Below are 13,130 nucleotides of genomic sequence, written 5' to 3'. Positions count from 1 at the left end.
GTCAGAACAGGGCCATTCGTTTCCAACCGTAAATGAGCCAATGTGTTTCACGTTTGAGGTAAAATAGTGAAGGCGTACGATCGCATGTAGAACACCTCGTCGACGACCGCTTTTTATTTCAAGATGGAAAAGAGAATGATTTTTGCGATGATTTCTTGGATAGAACTTCACCGAGCCGCACATTTGCTTGGAAAGCATCCGCGACTAAGTGCGTGAGGTAATGTAGTAATAGTATACGCGTGGCCTAAAAGGGACGCACTGTGCGATGACAGCGTGTGTCTTAGGAGCACTATGAGGTTACCCTTATAGACGACAGAGATCGTTGTACGCACGGCGAAACGTCGGCGAGCCTTCAATCCTTCATCGTCCCTTTCCTGCCTTGTTCTCCACTCGACATTCACTCACATACAACATATACATACATACACACACACGCACGCACACACACACACACACACACACACACACACACACACACACACACACACACACACACACACACACACACACACACACACATACCGCCGTGTCCTTACAAATATTTATGTATGTACGTACGTTATTCGATTGTAGCGACCGCGACGCCCTCGAGATTTAGCTTGCGTTCGCGAGATGGTCGCGTTAAAAGCGCGACTCTAATTCGTCAGCTCGACGCGCGTCTTAAAACTTTAAAAATTGACTTGAATACCGTCGATCGCGAACGATCGAAAGGATCTTGAGAGATCTCAGAGGAGAGATCCGTCGGCGCGAAGGAACTGCGAATTTATCGATCGCGACTTTTAGATCGAGTTAAGAAACTGCGTCTTCTCAGGCGAGATCGGTCTACCAAAGCTCTAAGCGCGCTTAAATTATTCATTCTGCCAGTTGATGTCTGGGCGATTTGGTTCCGCGATCCCGAAAGTCGGGGACACTTCGCGAATCGGGGAATGCACGCGAGGTTGGGATGATCCTTCGATTCGGATCTTTTGACGACGCGTGATTTGACTTCGACGATAGTATCGTGTGTCGCGAGACATAGCTCAGGATTGACAGCTTAAATCGCTATTGTAAAATCGTCGGTATAGATCGGCAGAATTTCTTTGAGCAATACGTTATTTGTGTATTTCGCGAACGTATTCTTAAACATAACGCAATATATACATATATATATATATATATACATATACATACATACATACATACATATTATATATACATATATATATACATATATATATATATATATAGTTGTAGGTTTATATCACTACGCAGAATAACTTTCATCATTTTTAGTCGACAGTGGCGAAAAATAACGAAATACTGAGGGTATTAACCCTCAGAACCCGAATCGTATTTTGTACGATTCTATAAATATCAAAATAAATATTCTCCGCATAATTATATATTAAGATAAAGTTTAAACGCGCGCGCGGGGGGAAGCGCGTTAATTATATAACATAACTTCAAACCCATATCTCGCGTAATTATCAGGTAGAGAAATGAGAGAACCTAATAATCTCTAATAAGCAATGTTGGGTTTCTCTTAACACCAGCCCTCTATTCGGAATTCAAGGGTTAATTGAAATAATTAATTGAAATAGTTCTTCTTTGCAAGAAATAGCACGATTTTGGCATTGCACGCGACCATCGGCATGCCGGATGAATGAAATCGATATGCCGAAAAGAACGTTCCCAAAAAACGGGGTATATTTCGATCTTTTTCGTATCGTTTCCGCGAATTGTCGCTAATTACAAGGAGTTAATTGCCTATCTAACGAGAGAAATAATATTCTTGCGAGATTTCACCGAAACCTTCGAAACCCTCGACTCACAGTCGAACGATTGACCGGTCCGCCGTGCAAGTATTCTCGCGCGCGATCTCGCGAAAGCCCGTAACCTCGCAGTCGTCGCCAGCACATCTCCGGTCTCTATTTTGAGCAGCAGCTTGCCGAAGAAGAGGCTGCGGACGTTGATGAAACGATGAAACGCCCTCGCCGACGTTGATCGCGCCACCGGCGTTCTAGTTTCTCGCACCACAATCGCACTAGCGTAAATTGGCATTCTTGAAGTACGTATTTCGTCTTATTCTTGCATCATTATGTCTATATCTTATCACAAGTCGACGGTTCACCCTTTCGTCCTCGACATGCCGAACGTCTGCAACAAAAGAGAAACGTGCCATTTCGTTATTAACAGATTATTACACAGATTTTTTTCTCAGATGAGCTATCTAATGTGATGAATATTTGTCATTTAGGATTGTGGGACTTGATTGAGTAAAACGATGATTGAACGTTTTGAGGTTCAAAGAGTTCTTTCATGATAGAAAATTAAATTTCTACCATTCTAAAAGATTAGTTCTGTTTGCGATGATAATTGTTATCTCGCGCGCGCGCACGAAGATCAAGATAATTGAATTATAGTTTACTTCCTACCCCGGCTGGAGAAACAAAGTAGCTATAAATCTAGAAGTTCCCGTCGATAAATCGTGCGACGCGCATTCAAGAAATACTTCGCGCCACGCGCTTCGAGATGAGCTGCGATTTATAATTAGGCGCGATACCTTCGCCCGGCTAAGAGAGCATAGCTCTCGAATAAATACAGGTTTTCAAAGTACCGCTGAGCAACTCTGCGGTGTCGGGAAGCTGAAATTTTTGGTATTCGACGACGATTCAATTTATCGTGCATCGATATCGATTCATAGAGATCAGTGCAAATATCTTTCGAATGAAAAGAGCACCTTAGAAACGCGCGATATAACGTGGAGATTAATTCAAGCGAATATCAGAATTGAATTGAAAAACGGACACGGGCAATGGTCGAGTATGGAAGACAACAGAAAACTGCAATCTGGAATAAATGATTTTATGCGGCAGTAGAAATAGAAAATTTGCCATGTGTCAGAGAATGGTGGCTTTAATCGCGCGATTTTAATTTTAATCACAGATTGCACGAATCACGTTCGTAAATATAGTGAGTACAGAGTTTTTGGAAATCTATTGGGGTTTAGTTAGACGTTAATAATACGAGAAAATTCGGTAACGGACGCTCGATTAATGCACTCGCAAGCGAGCTCGATCAGTAGCTGCTGTCGCATTGACACGATCTCTCGTTATCCCGGATAGGTGGAAACTTCCGAGACTGTCCGACTGCTAAAGGGCCGCTTTTGCTATTTTCCGCGCGCTTGATCCATTGCCCTAAATTGGTCCGGCTACGCGCGACGAACAATCCGACCCCGAGGAAGTCGAGCGTGGCATCAACTTTTTCATTCCTGATATTGAAAAGTTTCTCTCTCTCGCGCGCGCGCGCGCGCGCGCGCGTGCACGTTGCGCCCGAGAGATCGCGAAATCCCTCCGTTTCTGCGATCTCTCGACAGGATCGTCGTCGACAGACAACCGGAAGCGACGGTTCCGCGGATTGGTTAAAGAGCGGAGGGATCGCGACAGGAAGGGCGATCTTTCCTCGACGAGACGGAGAAACGGCGATCGCGGTAGGGAAGCCAAGAGGCGGGTTAAGTTGGCCAGGAATGACGTAATGCCGTTATATTAGGTTGTTACAAAAATCACGTCGATTTCTGCGAAAGTAACTCTTCTCACAAAAGCGCGCGAAACTTTGGTAGCACAGTTTCCAACGAGACTCGAGCAAGAAGTCGCGGATGATGAGCAATGAAGCGCGAATACGCGTAGTGGAATAGAAAGTTGAACAGTTGATAACTATAGTAAGCTAAGTCGCTCGAACAGTAGCACACATACGTATCTGCCATCGTCATCAAGAGTAAAGATTTCTCGAAAGGATATTAAAGAAAAAAGAAATTGGACGCGGGCAGGCAAACTGGGGTAGTGGATACCATCGTGACGGGAGTCATGGAGAAAGATCAAAGAGGAAAGAAAGGTTGAAGGAGGAAAGTTGAAGAAGCATTGGGAACATCGTGAGAGGCGATGCTCGAAACAGCAAGGACGATGCGGGAAAATAGTAAAGATCAGGAAGAGCAGGACAGAGAGAAGTGGGAAAGAGTCCTTCCTTTCAAAAGAAGGAGAAAACAAAGATGAGTAGAAGATAGAAGGATTAAAACGGAAAATGAAGAGAGGGAGAGGGGGAAAAGGGAAATCATGCGGTAGAATATAGATGTCGGGAAAGGGAGAGCGAAAGAACAATGTGACAAGATAATAAATATTAAGGTAAACAGAGAAGTAAAGAGAGACACCATACAACGGCGAAGGACCATGCTGAAGAGAGTAAGGACGATACGGTGAGATAATAAATATCGGGAGAGACAGGAAAACAAGAAGTGGGATGGTTCTCTTGTTCGAAGGATGCAAAGAAGCAAGGATAGCAGGATCAAGATCGCGGCCGAAGCAAGAATAATGCAAGAGCGAGCGGCGCTAACAAGGTCGACGACGCAGGATCAAGATACGGGCTCAAGAAAGAAGAACACGAAACGAAGTTAGGGGACAAGGACAATAACCTGGGGGATAATAGATTCCAGGATGCAGAGGAAAGAGGAATACGAAGAAGCGAGAACGGGCGGCGCGGTAAAGAGGTGGATCGCAGGTTAGAGCATAATAGATATCAGGATAGAAGTCGAAAAAAATAAAGATGATAAAAAATAGAGATAAAGAAAAGAGAGGAAAGAAGAAGGATAACGGGCGGGGAAGGGAGAACGAAGAGGGCGCGCGCGATCGAAGCATTGTTTAGCGAGAAGTCGATGGCTGATATCGAAGGAGAGTCGATGCATGCGAACCTGTGCGAGGAGGAGAGGATGAGAGGACATGGGGGAGGAAGGTTTAGAGGGACGAACACGGAGTCCTCGTCGTCGTCGTCGTCGTCGTCGTCGTCGTCGACGTGATTTACATGCACGCCGAGGTGGCTTTTACCGCGCGTACCGATCGCGAACGTGTTCGTAACATATACGGGAATACGTAGCTCAATTGTGTGAGTGTGAGTATGTGTGTGTGTGTGTATGTGTGGATATGCGTGTGTTTGTGTAGATATACGGACACGCGTGTGCATACTGCAGGCAGCCTGCGGCCACTGTCGGCGGGCGACGTCGGTTCGCTCGCTAGCGCCCAAATCCGAGAATTGGGTTTCGCGTCGGCGAGTCATTACTTTGTTTATGAGAACGGAAACGCGCTGAGACAGCGAAGAAAAAGTGTCCCGTACGGGTAGATCCGGACGGGCTAATATTTACCGGACGGCCGAGTGCACCGCGCGGCAGTGAAGTGGTAGCGGCGAGTGCGCGCGTTTCACGATTTTTTCCCCCGGCTTTATGCATGCGGCTCTGATCCACTTTGTGAGCGACGACCAATCGCCACCCCCGCTGCATTGGCAGCATACCAATACGAAACCGATTTTCAATTGTTCGTTCGTTCGTTCGTTCGTTCGTTCGTTCGTTCGTTCGTTCGTTCGTTCGTTCGTTCGTTCGCTCGCTCGCTTGCTCGCTCGTTCGTTCGACCGATGTACCTTGTCCGTTACGAGGTATCTCTGCCTTTTTGTCGCCTCCTTTTCGTTCTGTCCTTTGTCTTCGCGTGAGGAAATTACACAGAGGTGGCTTTCAAGCGGGATACAAAAGAGAAGTCGAGATTTAGGAAATAAGGTAAAGATTTAAGAGGTGTGAAGTATAGCAGGTTGATCTTTCTTAATTTATTTAAACTGCGGATCGTAATTTATTAATTAAAAAATTTCCATTCGATAAATAAATTCTGAGGAAAGTTATCTTTACAGAAATCGACGTGACTTTTGCAAATATTTAATGTAACGTATACATCATTCCTATCCGATCGAACTTACCGCGCAAGAACGATTGATCGTGATTAATTAAGAAAATAATTTCGCAAAGAACGACCTGATCGTCGGGGTACAATGAATGAATAACTTGCACCTTCCTCGAACTTGCACATAGCACTAAAAACGTGAAAAATTTCATTTCATAAATTTGAATATCCAATGTATTACTCTTTCGTATTTTCCTCGCATTTTCTCATTTCGACGACTCTCGTCAGCTTTCCTGCGAATCTTCTCCAATCATTCGTATTCCTACTGCGACCTTAAGTAAGACGTTGTCCCAAGCTAAGACAGGAAACGCGACGTACCGGGTATACGACCTAAGTGCGGGAGGAAAGGGCAGGTGAAAGGGAGAGGACGTGCGGAAAGAGAGAAAGTGAAAGGAAGAGACCGCGCCTTCGTTGTAACGCGCTCCGCCGACTCTTTATGCCGATGGAGTCCGCACGACCGGATTTAACTGCGCTTTAACGATCGCGATACATAACACTGTTACGCGCTTTATTACGAGATGAAACGCGTCGCGTGTAATCGCGAATCGCGGATAGACTAATGCGCGATGCATTCAGTCGCGTTGTCGCACATCGGTTGCAACACAACGTCAGTTTCAAGCTGATCGTAATTAACCCATTTAAAGTTCGTAGCCACTCAAACTCCAAATAGCCAAGCGTTATTAATTGCTAATGTTCCGAATTTGCGATCTTCGCGTACCTATATCGCTTTCGCTATCTAAGTGCTGCGCGAATTTAGTGCTGATAAATTTCAGGTAGAATTTATGATGCAAACTGAAGAGTAGCTAATAATAATGAATAACAAGGAAACTGATTTTTTGCTAATTACAAGGGTTGTAGATTGGACTTAGATACCTGAGAAAAAGATTACACACGTGCGAAACTGTTTACACTTTGCAATTTCGATTATTCAATAATAAGATGTCTCGTTGAATGTGCTTACGCACAGTCGCGGTATTCGATCTGAAAGTAGCGAGCAAAAGTCCAAGCTAAGGTTGTAGGGTTTCAGGAAAGTCGCGTCTTCCTCTCCCTTTGTCTCTCTCTCTCTCTCTCTCTCTCTCTCTCTCTCTCTCTCTCTCTCTCTCTCTCTCTCTCTCTCTCTCTCTTTTTTTTTTTTTTTTTCTCTCTCCCTCTCTCTCCCTCTCTCTCCCTCTCTCTCTCTCGTGGATCCGACGCACGATCGCAGATTCCTGACACGTGTTCCACGTGGAAATTCGGTGGATTTAGACAAAGCGATAGAGGAAAGAATGGTAGCTCGGTGCTCGTTCATTCGCGCACGTACAAAAGCTCGCAGCGAGATGAAAGATCGGGCGTCGATGCCGAAGCGCGCGGCTCACTCCCTACCCTGGACCTGCTAATGGATTCTGCACTCTCCGGTGTCATTTTCCCTTTTTCCTCCCCTCTTTTTCACCAACTCCGCCCGAATCCATACACTTTCCACTTCCTACGTCGCGGCTCCAGGTGGCTCGCTCGCGCCCGATCCTTTCGCATGGTCTAATGTATAATTGGTCGAAATGAGAAATGAGTCAGTATGAGAAAATGAGCTATCTCCTTCTTCAGCTCGATGAAGTTAGAAATTTGGATGTTATTCTCGCGATTGCGCCTGTCGTCGCGCTAGAGGATATATCGGAAATCGCCGCTACGTCCGAGCGATACTCACTAAGTACTTACGACGGACGGTGCTTAAATAGTTAACGGGGAGAAAGGGGCAGCCGACTCTACGGATCGCGAATATGAATTCTCAGATGCGGAAAGACAAGTGTCTCAGTCTTCCGGATTTTTATGTATCTTCGTTACGTTTCGATTCGCGAATGAGCGGTAGCGTCATTAAGGATCCTGTCGTCTCTCGCACGGCATTTTATTTTCTCGGGAGAATTCCCCAACTGTTTATTCTCTCTTGCCTTTGACTGCATAATCGCGGTAATCCAATGAGCGCCGTCGTCGGCCAACGGTAAAAAAGGAGTACAATTAACCGAAGCTATATCGACGCCCTTTTAACGGCGCGGAAGTGGCGGCATTTCCGTGCCGATGAAACTACTCGATTCTCCAAGGCGGTAATTAACCGTCGCGAGCGCCGTCGTGAACGCCCAATTGTAAGTTTCCGGGTTTCATCTCGCGAAGCGTCTCACTGTGCTCGATATGGTATCTTCGCCGTCTAGACTTGCGTCGCATACTTGCGTCGCGAGTTATTTTTCGCATGCGGTGCAGTTTGTATGAGAAGACTTCCCGACGTAAAAGCGACGCGAAAATTATTTCTTTTGCTTGCTGAGACGATGATCACCGAGTACCGTTATCGCGAATTGCGAGGCCCGTTTTTTATACCGATTATTTTTACACCGATGGGACATATCGGTAAATGATAAGGCCGACAAAGCCGAAATTGAAATTCTATGATTCATCAAAAGGTGGAATTTACGCTCGTTTCACAAAACGTTATAATGTCTAACTTCTCCGAGCGAAGTAAATATTTACGCGAACAACGCGCGGATGTTAGCATTCGCGTTTCATTGTAGGTCAAACGTTATTAATTATGAATTAAGCACACACATAGGATGCATATAATTACACTAATAGCGACATTAATTACGATGCCGCTGAAACTACGCAAAACAAACACAGCGTCGCGCGAATATTCGCTTTCGAATTCAGCGCGAACGTAAGAAGTCCACAATTATCGTGCTTTCTGTTTGAATAAACGTCGATAAATATCCGCGCATTTTATTAATCTGATTTTGACGTTTTTACGCTTTGAAAGAGATAAACGCTATTTGCCACGTACAGCATGAAAGTGTCACGTACGCGGAAAACCGGCTATGTATGAAAGAGCCGAATAGAAACTCCGGAAATTTGTACGCGCGTCCCATTCTTCCCCTGCATTTAAAGGGCTAATCACGCGGGCATTAGCGATACCTGCAACTCGCATCAATTACACACATCGAATCAAGCTTCCATTTCGGCCATCCATTACCGCGACTTCGACGTCGACGCGAAACGCGTCCAATATACGAAGAGCGGTCGAATTCAATTTGAAAAAATAGGTTGCGTTAGCTTTGCATAGAGCACAGTTTTTTATATTTTTAATTTCCATCCCGGCAGCGCCATTTCTATCTGTCACTGACACACGAGTGTGTAAGGGGGGGAGGGGCGTGTGGAGCCGCGGGGTAAAGAGGCGGAGGGGTGGGATAGTGGTGGTACCCTGCCGATGTATGATCTGCCCGCTGATATATGGCAGTAACGTGAGCAAAAATGCGGGGCCGATTGAATTACATTGAGTTACGTGTCGTTACGCAACGTATCTACAGGACGGACGGGTCGGGGCGAGGAGACCGGAGAGGGCGGGCAGTGCGGGTAGAGAGGAATGGAATTTATAGTACGACCTTTTGGTTACGTTTGATTTTGAAAAATCGTCACCGCCAAAAATTACGAGCCCACCCACGCGCGTACGTTTTGGCACGTGCGCGTCGACCATATTTATTTGCCCCACGTGTTCTCCGTTCGTTTGGCATGTTTCTCTGTCTCTCTTTTCCTCTCTCTCTCTCTCTCTCTCTCTCTCTCTCTCTCTCTCTCTCTCTCTCTCTCGCGATTTCGCGAACGTGTTTCCCGAAGAAATATACGGCCGGAAGAAACGACGCCGTATAATACTCGCGCGACGTTTATCGTTATACATCCTGAAATTACGAATTAAGAACGGCACCGCTAAATAGTGTGGATAGGCGTGCGCGCTCTTCGCTGCGCGCGTTTAACGCTAAATGGAGCGTGCCGCGGTAATTCACATACTTTTCCGACCGCGGTATCGAACCGCGCGCAGAGAGCGATACCCGAGCGCGACTCGACAAATACTTATATAGCGATACGCCTTCGGCTGCCCTCCGTTTCGGACAACGGGGTTTCGCAAATTTTGCGAAAATTAACGGATTAACAGGAAGTTTCAGGGCGCGGGTATTCCGTGGGCATTGCTCTCGCCGTTATCGAAGGGTTGCACGCCGGGCGAGACCCTTTTACGCGCGTAGGTATTGCGCTTACTCCCGACGATACGCGGCAATTCGAGTAGAGGAGACGAGCGACGGCACTCCGGTCGACCGCCGAAGACGAGGATGAGGACGAGGACGAGGCGCGGTAGGGAGGAGGGCGCGAGGGGAGTCGCGGTAAAGGGTGCGGGAACAGACGAGAAGAACGAGGAGGGTTAGCCTGTCGAGTGGTAGAGGGGAAACGGGCTCGTTGGTGCAAGGGGTGAAAGACGCGTGTCGGTGCGCCGCCGAAGGAGGGTACATGGCGAGATAGCGATAGGAGGGGTTGGCCACGTGGCGCCGCGGCGCGCCGTTCCGGCGCCGTTGTCCCGCACACCCCGTGTGGGCTCAGTTCCACTTCAACCCCCAGCACAACGGCCCAGCCGGCTGGCTGGCTGGCTGGCTGGCTGGCTGGCTGGCTGGCTGGCTGGCTGGCTGGCTGGCTGGCTGGCTGGCTGGCTGACTGGCTGGCTGGCTGACTGACTGGCTGACTGGCTGACTAGTTGACTAGCTGACTAGCTGGTTGGCTGGTTGGCTGACTAGCTAGCTAGCTAGCTGGCTGTTTCTTCGTCTCATATAAGGCGAGCAGAACTCGATCGTGCCGTTGCTAGAGTGTGCTGCTTTTCGGCCGATTATACCGAGCACCCCAAAAATACACGATACGCTCTTTTGGTCAAGAAATTGGCAGCCGATTAGACGTCGATAAGAATTTCGGACGGTAGACACGAGGAGTCGTAAAGGTCCATTCTCTTTGCAAGGAACGGATGCCAACTGTCCGCCGTAATTTTCTCGCGAACGCTAGGAGTTTAAATGGGGAGCTCCCGCGTTGGGATAAAAGTTGCTCCGACGATATCCGATTAATAAAACTCGCGTTACGGATAAAGGCGAGGTTTGATTATTTAATTAGACGAGATCAAGCTTGAAAGCTGATTCAGTAGACTCCCTTAATTCGCACCAAAATAACTTTGTAAATGTTGATGTCTCGTGGCAAATGGAATCGAATAGCGTTTCATTTCATTTCATTTTAACTGCCCCGGAAACTCAGAATACAAGAAGACGCAACTCTGACGATACGTTTTGTATATCGATCTCGCTTGACCGGAATAACCGTGTATGAGTGTTCTCGCCTGACCTTCGACCTATGGCTCACATGATTCGCTGATTAAGGTTTGTATTTACTGGCGCGTCGGATCGCCTCCGGATCGTAAAATTAAATTAGGCGCTCCGAAAGTATTGCCGCGACCTCAACGCGTTCTTCGCGATGAACGGCGCCGTTTCACGCCGATTATCGATCTTTGCTTGGCCGGAGAGAAATTTCGGCTCCACGTTGCGCGAGCACGAGTCTCGAAAATACTTAGAAGAAATGGCGCGGATGTTACCCAGTGTCGACGCCTCTCTTCGTCGACTACGGAATCAGGCGATTTCGAGCGAATTCAATTCTCGGACGAATTCAAGAAACTGGGTTTCCCTCGATCCGCGCGGAACTTTCATAATTAAAAGCCGGATATTGAGAAATTTTGTCGAATTAAAAATTATAAGCTCTTTCTGAATGAATCATGACTAGACAATGAGATTTCATTTTAATTAACCTCTCAAGTGGGGATCTTGGCAGAAATTTGTGATTAAATCGTCAAGATATTCCATTGTAAAATTATGAAGAGGACTACCCATCTTTAATTGTATCTTTTTTACGAATAATCGATCTAGGCTCTTAAAGAAACTAAGGACTCACGAAGAATTTACGCGTGTAAAAGAATATTCCATATAAATGATATCGCGCGATTCTGTCATCAGATTTTCTCGTGTCATTAAGAGCGTGAAAAAATGCTGTCCGATTAATACGCTCTTTTGCCACATCATTGGGTAGAAACAAAGTTTTAATCGTGCAGTTGGATCGTGATTCGTGTGCTACGCAACACGAAGCGACCCGACCGAATATTACGCACACGCTAAACAGCACTCGAGGAGTATGAAGAACAATTTTGCTTTGTTACTGTAAAATCGGATTAGACGTAGTTGCCGCGCGAGCGACACTTGTCATTATACATTAACCGTAACTACGTTTACATGTAACTCGCTTTACTGATTAATAAAAATTCTACTACATACGACGAATATATTACGTGCGTTGTGGAAAAATATAAGTGAGACAGACAGAGAGAGAGAGAGAGAGAGAGAGAGAGAGAGAGAGAGAGAGAGAGAAAGAGAGAGAGAGAGAGAGAGAGAGAGAGAGAGAGTATATCTTCGTATAACCCAAATGCCGTGTTTCTTAACTCGCAAACCGCCGTTACATAGCTCGTCTTGTTTTACGTAAATCTTGCCGCTTAATTATCCTCATTACTGTAACCGCGTAATTCGCAGCGCGCAGTTCGGCATCAAAGTGGGATACTCGCCGCGCATTTAAACCTCCGATTTGCCAGAGTATTATTGTCGACATATTCGGGGACAATTACTCTTAATTAGCTCGTTAATGTTTCACTCGAGGCAGTCCAAATCGGCTTGTAGCAAATTGGTTCGTTATAACGTCGTTAGCGCGATATGATCTTTCGCGCTTCACTCGATTACCGCGGAAAACGCATAACCACTTGGAACTTTACACTATATATATATATATATATATATATATATAAATATCGGATACATTAAGCTCCACGGCGAACAGTCGATGTTAGTCTCTGTTTCTGTAATTGCCAACTCACATTACGTGTGACAAATAAAACGTAGGAAATCTTTTACATGCTTAAAAATGTCTCGACAATGTTGACGTGCTTGACAGCAATATATGCTGTAACTGTTTAACTGAAATATATATTAACAGTCATTAGTAGACTGTAAAATCGTGTGTTTAATCTCATCTACAGCACGATCACATCTGTATTTGCGCGATACACAGTACAATGCGAAGTTAATATTTGTTCAGGCCGACAACCGTCAGACTCGCTCGAACACTCGAAATCGAGAAGTAATTGCCATCCTCGCGTTCTACCTAACTTCTCCCCTAGTTAGTTGGTCAACTTTCGTCCACGCAATGAGTCGCAGAAGCCCGCGATGTAGTCGCAAGGACGATGCGGCGAGCGTATCCTGCGTTCGCGAAGTAGAACGAGTCAGTCACAAGTCAGGCAGGTCGCGGCGCAGCGCGGCGCGTCGCGTCTCGACTCGACTCGACTCGCTGACGGCTTCGAGTTTTCTTCCGTCTTCCTCTTTCTCTCTGCCTCGGTCTGTCCCTCTATATACGGTTACGTCAGCATGTTTCAGCGGCTGCCGGTGCCCGAAAGTTTTCGCCCGGCGACAAGATATTTCAAGTGGTCGCTCGGTCGCTCAGTCGCGATCGTCCCGCGCTGAAATATTGGACGGC

General features: G+C 46.4%; 1 protein-coding gene across 3 annotated transcripts in view; it reads right to left on the bottom strand.

Moving 5' to 3' along the window:
- Window positions 1-1,696: 1,696 nt before the first annotated feature.
- foxo (forkhead box, sub-group O) overlaps window positions 1,697-13,130 on the bottom strand; it is a 180,490-nt gene continuing 169,056 nt past the window's right edge. For all 3 annotated transcript variants that reach the window (XR_003113800.1, XR_849770.2, XR_003113799.1), the window contains exon 8: window positions 1,697-2,136. The gene's annotated coding sequence lies outside the window, so the exon portion shown is untranslated. The remainder of the gene's footprint in view (window positions 2,137-13,130) is intronic.

Source organism: Harpegnathos saltator, unplaced genomic scaffold (assembly GCF_003227715.2).
Source record: "Harpegnathos saltator strain DR-91 unplaced genomic scaffold, Hsal_v8.6 scaffold604, whole genome shotgun sequence".
In the NCBI taxonomy this organism is placed as follows: domain Eukaryota; kingdom Metazoa; phylum Arthropoda; class Insecta; order Hymenoptera; family Formicidae; genus Harpegnathos; species Harpegnathos saltator.
Note: the sequence above shows the minus strand (reverse complement) of the source record. Positions and strands in the feature narration are given on the sequence as shown.